The sequence below is a fragment of the Limulus polyphemus genome, unplaced genomic scaffold, assembly GCF_000517525.1.
Source record: "Limulus polyphemus unplaced genomic scaffold, Limulus_polyphemus-2.1.2 Scaffold1830, whole genome shotgun sequence".
Classification (NCBI taxonomy): domain Eukaryota; kingdom Metazoa; phylum Arthropoda; class Merostomata; order Xiphosura; family Limulidae; genus Limulus; species Limulus polyphemus.
Window position 1 is genome coordinate 29,137 of NW_013667440.1, and position 10,132 is coordinate 39,268.

At 33.3% G+C, this 10,132-nt stretch overlaps 1 protein-coding gene across 1 annotated transcript in view; it reads right to left on the reverse strand.

The window, feature by feature from the left end:
- LOC106465086 (ubiquitin-conjugating enzyme E2-24 kDa-like) overlaps positions 1-10,132 on the reverse strand; it is a 56,126-nt gene that overhangs the window by 24,726 nt on the left and 21,268 nt on the right. The gene's annotated exons all lie outside the window — the stretch shown is intronic.

Below are 10,132 nucleotides of genomic sequence, written 5' to 3' on the forward strand. Positions count from 1 at the left end.
GTAATATATATATATATATATATATATATATACATTATAGGTATGACACTTATTTTAGAGAAATAATATATATAACTAATTACAGATTATTTAAACAATGAAAACAATAACGTTAAGCTTACAGAAGAGGAGATTCAAAGTTCCTTTTCTAGATATGGATGTTTCTAATTTAGGTAATAAGGTTAAGAAAGCTACACAGCATAAACCAACGTATTCAGGGCTGTTCAGCCGTTTTGATAGTTTTACAACTTCCAAATAAAAGAACTTAATCAATATTTTAATCTACAGGGGTTATCATGTTACCAATTGCTATTTGTTTCACAAACGCACTGAGAATATAAAAATAGTTTTATTGAAAAAAATATTTTTGATTATCTGTTATTAACACAAATATCGGACAATTATTCAATAAGCTGTACACCCACCACCCCAAAGTTAGAAGGTACACCGATAAGAGGCACACCACCCAAAATTAGAAAGTACGCTGGACGTGCCCAAACAAACGTACCGAGAAGACCTTATGTGTGAATTATCCACAACTGTATTCCTTTTGGTCTTTCAAAGTTGTATTGAGAATTTATAGGTTTTTCAAAGTGAGAGATGGAATTGATAAATTACAACGCTCATTTCTGTTGTATTCTCGCTCTCACTTGGATGACGAATTTAACGGAATAGTACGTATAAGAGTTTTTTGAAATGCTTTAATAGAAAAATAATTCTCTGCAGCAAAGAACTAAACTTTTGAACTTAACATTTTTGTTCTTTGTAACGTTTTGAAAACACCGTACTATGTTTTAAACATCCAACTTAGGGGATTATGTAATAATATTGACAAAAAACACCTGTACTGCCCACTCGGGAAGGCAGCTGGTAAACGCGACGGATTGTTCATTATTCAACGTTGACATGATTCTGTTTACTATAAGTTAAAACTCGTGTGTATATGTATACACATTACACGCACATTCCTACGAATACTTCTAAAATTTTTACCAATAACTAACGGTATTGGATCCAAAAATTAGGCTTTATTATTAGTATTACCAGGTGTCTGAGAGGTATTTTTAAAAATGCTTAATTTCTTACACATGAACGCGCTGGAAAACCTGTACTTTCACTGACGTCATTGAAAGAAAAAAGGTTTTTTTATCGTTTTTATTTTGAGAACAGTATCTTTTCGACACAGCAGCATATATAATTTGTACATTAACGTAAACGGAGAGCATTGAAGTTGTAATCTAGAGTAAGTTAATAATTCTGGTTCCAGTGAGTCTTAAGCTGTAATCTAGAGTAAGTTAATAATTCTGGTTCCAGTGAGTCTTAAGCTGTAATCTAGAGTAAGTTAATAATTCTGGTTCCAGTGAGTTTTAAATACCTTTTTTTTTTCGTCTCAGCTCAATAACTGAAAGGCACGTGATATTTAATATAATTTACACTTTTTTATTATAAAACGTGTTTTCCATTAAATGCACTGACAAAAAAAAATATCAGTTATAAAGAGTTTCCTTACAGCTCAGTATTTAAACTTAATCTTTCACAAGATATGTTAAATAAATATTATAATTTTAGGATATTTCAAATCATCTGGATACCAAAAAAACAATTTATCCCCAAACCATTTTCATTTTCTTTAAAATATACAGGAAATAGTGCGTCTGGATATTTTTCAATTGAATCATGTTGCAGTTCCGCTTGTAACAGAAAAAGCAGTTGTCCAAGGGTGAGGCTCTACTAAGTACCACCACTATTTATATGTGGATGTATATCTTGATATGGTCCGATAATGAGGAGGAAAACTATTAAGTGATAACATAGGTTTATTTTAAAGAATGCTACTTTCGGTTTACTTAATATAAAAACTTTATATTGGAGATTTTTAAATGAAATAATAGTATTACATGGACTTTTTTTTAAGTTTAAGTTTCAGTACTTGTAGAAGAGAAACCCACTTTATTACAAACGCACAACTGATGATGACACATAAGCTTGTCGAAAGTTCTAGATTTATAATAATTTCTTTCACTACCCATTCAAAGTCGTCTCCAAACTTTACGTTTCAGTACTGCAATGAAAATTCGAGAATGCTATGGGAAAAATTAAACAGAGAACACAACTTTGCCAATTTTTTGAGTAATTAAAAAAAAAAAGTTTGTGTTTCTAGAATTATGCAGCATTTTGCTTTTACTTTCCTTGTGTAATAATAAAAATAAAACAAGCAGGCTTTTAGAATTGAAACTACGTTGTTCCAGCTTTCATCTAATATTGGTGATTACCAAAGTAGGTTTATGGTACTAAACACAAACTTTTAATGTCACTTGTAATAAAGACAACGAAACTCGACTATAATAAGAATCCCACAGGAATGAAGATCAAACACTTTTTAAAACAGCTTACCTAGGAACAAAGACTAGTAACATGCCAAGTGAAGCTTTAATATATTTCTTATGCAAAGAGACATAACAAAACCACCAAAATCTTGCCACGATACAATATACCATGAAGGCTCTATCTAACCAACTTAGTCATTTGATGATAGATCACGCAAAAGCTACAGTTGCTAACATCAGTGTTGTTCAGTGCTCTGCTAACAAACACACAGCAATGTGTATTACATATGATCATGCCAATAAATTCCGAGACCTTAGTGAGCTGTATCTTCAAACAGAATACACCAGTTTATATTCACAAAATACCTCTGATAAGACTATATTTACTATGTGTTGGTAACAGTAATAACCACAAAAAAAAAGATATCTCGTTCTTACAATAACCAAATGTATCAGTGAGAAAAATCTTACCCACAGATTAGTCAGTAGGTGTCGTTGAAAAAAAATCTTCCCTTCGAAACGCACAGAAATCTGTGTGTCTGTCTATTTGTCCGATATCTAACTACTCCTAGGTATCTGAGTCAATCTCAACCAAACTTTGTGGGATGATAGTTTGGAACATGGGGCATGTTAATGGGGTAGCAACCCCCTCCAACCCATTATTGCTGTTATTGAGCATTTATTATCTTTGATGTAACTTAACGTTAACTACATTTATACACGGTGCCGCATGTCCTTACACAGAAAAAGAAATATTAAATTGTTAATAACAACATACATACAATGTGGTGGTGGGGGCACACATACGTCTTATACATCTCAGAGAATGCACTAGCACTCTCTATGGAGGAATGCAATGAAAATGGCCGTCTCTATTGCAATAATACATAAACTCAATTGAAGTTTCTACTCCAACATCCACCAGAAGGCTGATATGAAGAGCCGTTTTTTTTTAGTTACACCAACTTCCTATCTTGACCCGTGACCTTTCAACTTCAGGCCCATAGAACACTTCAGACATTAAGAGCTCGATGTTGGAAGTGGGTAACAGAAAGCACCCCTACCGCCACTAATTTTTCCGTTACTTCTTCCTACAAAGTCACCCTGACCATCGCACAGCGTATTATACCATGTTTTAAGTACATACACAATGAATTCTTAAAGCTTAAAAAAACGTTTGGTGAGGTAATAATGAATACTGTAATAATGTGTTATGTTATAAATAAACTGTGTGAAAGTCAGAATTTTTGTGTTATTTATCATAGCACCCGCCCCCACATTTTGTGAAGTTCATAACCCAGACAAAGGGCGGGTACCTCAGCTTGTATGCTTATAAACTTGTTGCTGCTTTTGTCTGGTGATTTCCGATAATTATAAATACATTTTTTACTGCTTCAAGTATCACAAGACATAGGTAGAACATATGACACAGGTCAGAACCGTTTGACTTAATCAATGAATCATTCATTACATTCAACAGTAAATAGTCAATCAGAAGCTAAAAAAAATCGATGTATAAATACATATTCCGGAAACGATTAAGTTGACCTTTTAAAATAAGTCTTAAATTCCGGTCGTCTGTTGTAATTTGATGAAACTGTCTGTTTATGAGTAGATCATAGATGGAAAATTGTATATATTCGAATATTAAGTAAGTCGCAAGAGAGAAATCATGTTACTTTGCCGTGCTTTGAATATCAGAAGTGTTGGTACTGAGCATCTGAATTAATGTCCTCTAAACCTATATACGGGAATTTTACAGGTTTGATATTTTTTTACAAGCAATTTCAAAAAGAAGTCAGTCTCACAAAAAGTTTTCATATAATATTAGGGGTTATTATTTTCAACCTGAACAGAATCTTATAAGATATATGGAGAGCCGGATTGAGGTGGTGGCAAAACGATACAATTGCCCCCTGGCCACATGGATTAAAGGGGGTCTCCGACTAAGAGTTTGTTTGTTTGTTTGAAGGTGAGCAGAAAGCTACACAATGGACTATCTGTGCTCTGCCCACCACGAGTATCGAAACCCGATTTCTAGCGTTATAAGTCCGCAGATATACCGCCGTGCCACTGGGGGGGGGGCGACTAAGAGAAAAATAACAAAATTGATGAAAAACTAGTTGTCTCTTTGAAAAACGTACGTTTGCAACTGTATCACTAAGACAACATAAATTTTGGTCGTTTCACATAAACCTATCATTTTGTTTACTTGTTTTATTATTAACACGTTCTTAAAGCTTATTTAATAAATACTTGCTCGACCATTTAATAAAATAAAAAAACCTTTGTCATTACTCTAAATTTATTATAAATATTAGAATTAGTATTTTGTATATTATCTACCCATCGCCGGTGTTTACGCATCGCTCAAGTTGTAGACAATAAATAGGATTGAACTGCATCTAATTGATTTATAAAATTCAGTTCTGAGGGCCCTTCTACAAAATTTGTCCCTTCCCAAGTCCTTAATCCGGTCCTGGACACATAGCTGTCCCTAATTTAGAACTGTTGACCAGAAGGAGGTCAACCCGGTGCGTTAACCCCTAGGCGTCGATAAGAGAAACAAGTATTAAGTTTACAGATCGAAACGGGAGAAAACTTTTCGAAACTTTAGCTAGAAAATACCGAGAAGCATGACATGTTTCACAATTAAATGTAACTTATATAAAAAAAGCATTTTTTTCCAGTACACTTCTAAGTAAAGGGTCTTTGTTTTAAACGTTTAATTAGAATGATTTTCCTTATAAGCAGAACCACTATAAAAAGTTTATAAATTTATCTATAAGTCAGTGATCAGTTGAGAGAAGAAACATTGAATTCATTGACGAAGCAAAAACTTCTGTAAGAAATTCACCGAATAATTATTCACGCTCCTATAAATTTACAAAACATCTCACGCGAGGCTCTACACGGAACTTTTGTTCACTATTTAAAAAAAAAAAAAATAGTGCGCAAATACCTACCTTTGAATATCTGTAATTCGTAAACATTTATGAAACATTCTGGTCACACAACTTTGCGGAACATAAATGTTTAACATATTTCACACAAGAGGTATTGACAAATGTTTACCGGTATTTGCCATTATAAACATATATAATCTGTTTGGTAAACCTGGGGCTCTAAGTATTCTGATTAGTATGAGCCTTTCATGATCGACATTTAGAAACCTAACGTGAAGTACTTAATTACAAGTTGACAGACATTACAAAACGCACGGGTTTACCCTAGACTGCTCACGGCTAAATAATATAGTTTGATATAATATTTGGAATTCTGAATAATTATTGAACACATTACCTTATATATATATATTGCGAACAGTGGCGTCTGTTCGAGCGTTACGCGACCGTTTCCCGCGCTGTGTATTAAAAGACGCGCACGCAGGCAAATCTCAACATTCACTTTTGAAATGACGGGAGAACAGGCATGAATCATGTTGATGCCAAATTTTATTTCACAAGCAGAGTATTCTACACTAAATTGTTCTCTGTATGCCATCAAAGTGATTGACTTCATTGATTCTTCTTTTCGTTCATTTTACACTTTGAACATGTATTAATCAACGTTTCTTATGATATTACCTTAATCTCTCACTATCTAAACAGGTGTTCAGATCTAATGTACCATTTGTAACAACATTTTTGTCATAGATCTTCAAATCTCACAAAAATGGAATATTAGTACTACGTATCTCAAGCAGATTTGAGGTTAGGTAACAATGAGGCGCTGTACTTTCCGTTGTTCTACATATATAGGTCGTTAGGTGCTTTTAAAAAAAAACATTGTACACTTTCGCATTTTTACTGGAACATTTAACCACGTGCACCGATATGATACATAAATGTCTAGAGAGAAAAAAAAAATAGGATAAAAAGATACGTTTAGTCACGATAAATCCATATACAAACGTACAAGTTTATAAACATAACGAAGGAACCAGTGAACTGTTTGTATAATATAGGGCATTCTCTGTAAAATAGGAGATTCTAACAGCGGAGGCACTGGTAAGTAGTGTACCTATATAGCAGGCAGTAATTTCATGTATTTAGAATGCGTTTAGTAGAATTAATTAATTAATTATATATGGTCGTGAACGAAGTTTAGTGCATGGTCCAAAGCGCTAAGGATATCGTGAGATTTTACCCAGTACATTTTCTTCTTGCGTTAACTGTACGTGCTGTGCTTTATTAACGTAATAGATATTGATCTTCTTCAGCGTTATTGTTAATTAACAGAGTTATTGATGTTTTAACTATAAAACTAGATTGGAGATTAAACGGTCACGCCAATAAACGTAACATTTAGTTTAAAACAATACTGTATGTAAATTAAAAATAATATTAGTACAAAACAAAATTATATACCATATGAATGTAGTTTATATGTTCATAAAAATAACAAATGTCACGCGAATTTATATGTCGGTGTTTACGATATTAAAAAGATGAAAACCGGATAAATTCTGTTGTTTATACCGCGGTTTAGGGCTTGCGAATAAAAGCATGTAAATTTACATTCGAAACTTTCAACGCTCCTATAAAGAAATATATATATATATATATACATAAAGTAATAAAAAGGTCTAATTTCCAAAGAAGGCGTATCAAATATGTTCTAATGTTAACATCTGTACTATGCAAATATTTACTCAACATTCCTCACATGCCAACTGCGTGAGAGCCCGGGAGCTGGAGTACCCACGGGGTTAGTAGCGGGTGCTGAGAACTCACCGAGCGTTTTAATAGGACTAACGAAGCAACAAATATAACTTAAAATTAAATATTGTTGTAGATACGGTAATACAGCAACACTAAACCATAAAAACAATCACCAATTTAAACATTTACCAGTGTTTCGCAGTTCTGTTATTCCTGTCATAGACTATCTGCATTGGGTTCACTATATTAAAAGGGGAAATATACATATTTTACAATCAGGTGGCGGCGTGATAGCACTGTGATGTAATGAAAAGTTAAAACTACGGGTTACGTGTTCTGTGTATATTGAACCAATATGGATAAGTTTATAATTGAAATAAGTTGTCAAGTTCAAAATGGGCAAATCAAGGTAACTCCAAGTACCAGAGTAGCTGAATTAAAAACAATAATAAAAAAAAAAAAGAATTGAACTTTCATCACAAGCATTCCATTTTTGACTGAAAGTACAACAGAATCCAGGCTTGAAGATACTAGAGGCTGGTTTCTAAAATATCGAGGCTTAGAGATACTAGAGGCTGGTCTCTAAAATATCGAGGCTTGGAGATACTAGAGGCTGGTCTCTAAAATATCCAGGCTTGAAGATACTAGAGGCTGGTCTCTAAAATATCCAGGCTTGAAGATACTAGAGGCTGGTCTCTAAAATATCCAGGCTTGAAGATACTAGAGGCTGGTCTCTAAAATGTCCAGGCTTGAAGATACTAGAGGCTGGTCTCTAAAATATCGAGGCTTGAAGATACTAGAGGCTGGTCTCTAAAATATCCAGGCTTGAAGATACTAGAGGCTGGTCTCTAAAATATCGAGGCTTGAAGATACTAGAGGCTGGTCTCTAAAATATCGAGGCTGGTCTCTAAAATATACTTTGTATTTTCATACATATTGAGAATGCTTTTTTCTCTATGTGAAACTAATGTAAGAAACTGACTTCGAGAACATGTATTAACAATTCTATGTACAGCATATTGTACAACGAAATTTTAGATCAAGGTAACACTGATAATGATGCCACTACAACCTTACTAAGACACGTTTTTAAATTTCTCTCGGTAATAAAACTTGCATATCAACAGTGTACATGATATAATACGTTTTGGAGAGTTTATTACTGGTGAGAGGCAAATTTTTAAGTGTTCTTTTATGTGTACCAGTGAATTATATGTACTAGCAGAAATACCCGCCCTTAGGGAAGGTATAACTGCTACTTCCTGCGGAAAGCTATTGGGCCTGGAGCCTTTTCTGGAATTGTATGACAGTTCTACAAAATAAGTACTCATACTTGACACTCAGTAATGTTCACCATCCATGAGAAAAAATATTTTATTGAAATTTTAGTTTAAAAATGAGCTATCATCACAGCATTACATAACAGAGTAGATTTTATTGAAGTATTTCTTTGTAGACGCAGTTATAAATGAAAGTGCCTTCCTTTTATGTTCCAACACTCACGATACTTTCACTAAGAAAAACAAATTTTTTTAAGTTTTTTTTTATTGGTTCATAGTTGAAACTTACTCCTTTTTTTTGCAATTTTTATTAGTTAAATCTGAAACATATCATTTTTGTGGAAATTTCAATTGTTTTATTTATTGCTCAGCTATAAAAATACTGCCTAGTTATAAAAATATTACCCAGTCATGATTGGTGATGATCGGTGCGGTAGCTTCCGAGATCCGAGTTTCAAACGTATACATCGCAAGCGCCATTATAATAAGATTGAAAACTTTCCAGTCTATTCCAGACTGAATTATGTTATTGTCTATCCTTTGTTCAGGAGACTGACTGCAATGCATTGTTCACAAAAATCTTTTGTTTTCGATGCAACGAGTGCATCCAGTATAATTGAACGCTCATGTTCGCTGAATAGCCACAATTTTTTCGCTGGATGCCTCAGTTCCTTGTCATTTTACTGAGCGCAAGAAAAGACAGATAACGAAGTGACCGCTTTTTGACAGTTGTCATTTCTATAAGAAGTATCAAAGGAGAGATATTCAATTCAATTGATTCGACATGGTACAATACAATCATGCATTTATATAACATCAACATGAAAATATATATAAACCGAACAACAATAAATATATCCTCAAACACTTTCCTCTCTTTATGCGTTTTTTCGTTCATGCTGCTATCTGCTAAATATTTGTTTCAATTAGTTGACGAAGGAAGTCCCGTTTTTTCGTAAAATTCACTCACAAAAAGAAACATTTTGTTCTTACGTTTTTCCTCAGATTGACCAATCAACACATACGAAGATTGACGGTGCGATGTTGATATCGATATTAAATTTTTGGAATTACAAAAATACGAGTAATTTTCCTGTAATATACTCTTAAAAAGAATTATTGATTACATTAATTGTTAATAGGCAATTAAATCAGCACTATAAAACAATAATTTATTAAAGATATCGCAATACCGTTATCGGTCCTGGTTGTCAACTTGTTGTCATTGCAGATAACGTCTATGCTAATATCACCCAAATGCGTTGGGGCTATCCCATCTAGCAACCAAAATCCAAACGCCGATGTCAATCTTGTCAGCAGTCATGGAAAATCATAAAAAAAATCAATCAAATAAGGTACGAAGCTGAGTGCTTACACCCACAACATCTCAGTTTCTAATGCCTTTCACTGTCTATAGCCTATCGTGGGAAGGCAGTTGCCCTTAAATTTCTTAAAGTAGAAATGAATTGAAATAAAACCATCCTAATATTTCTACTAATTAACTCCCAACCTCCACACTTACAAAAAAGATATTAAATAGACCTATATTTAATACTGAATAAAAGTACTAGAAAAATTATTATTAGCTACTTATAAGCTAAAGTAACTAACTCCCTCTTTATTTTATATAAGATATTTTCCTTAATTAATAGTTTAATTTCTAAAATATGTTTGTACTTATTAAATTAAAGTGTAATTAGTAGAAATATTAGGGTGGTTATATTTCACTTCATTTCTACTTTAAGAAATTTAAAGGTAACTGCCTTCCCACAACTGGCTATAGACAGTGAAAAGCAGTAAAAGCTGAGACGTTGTGGGTTTGAGCACTCAACTTCGTACCTTATTTGATTGATTTTTTTCT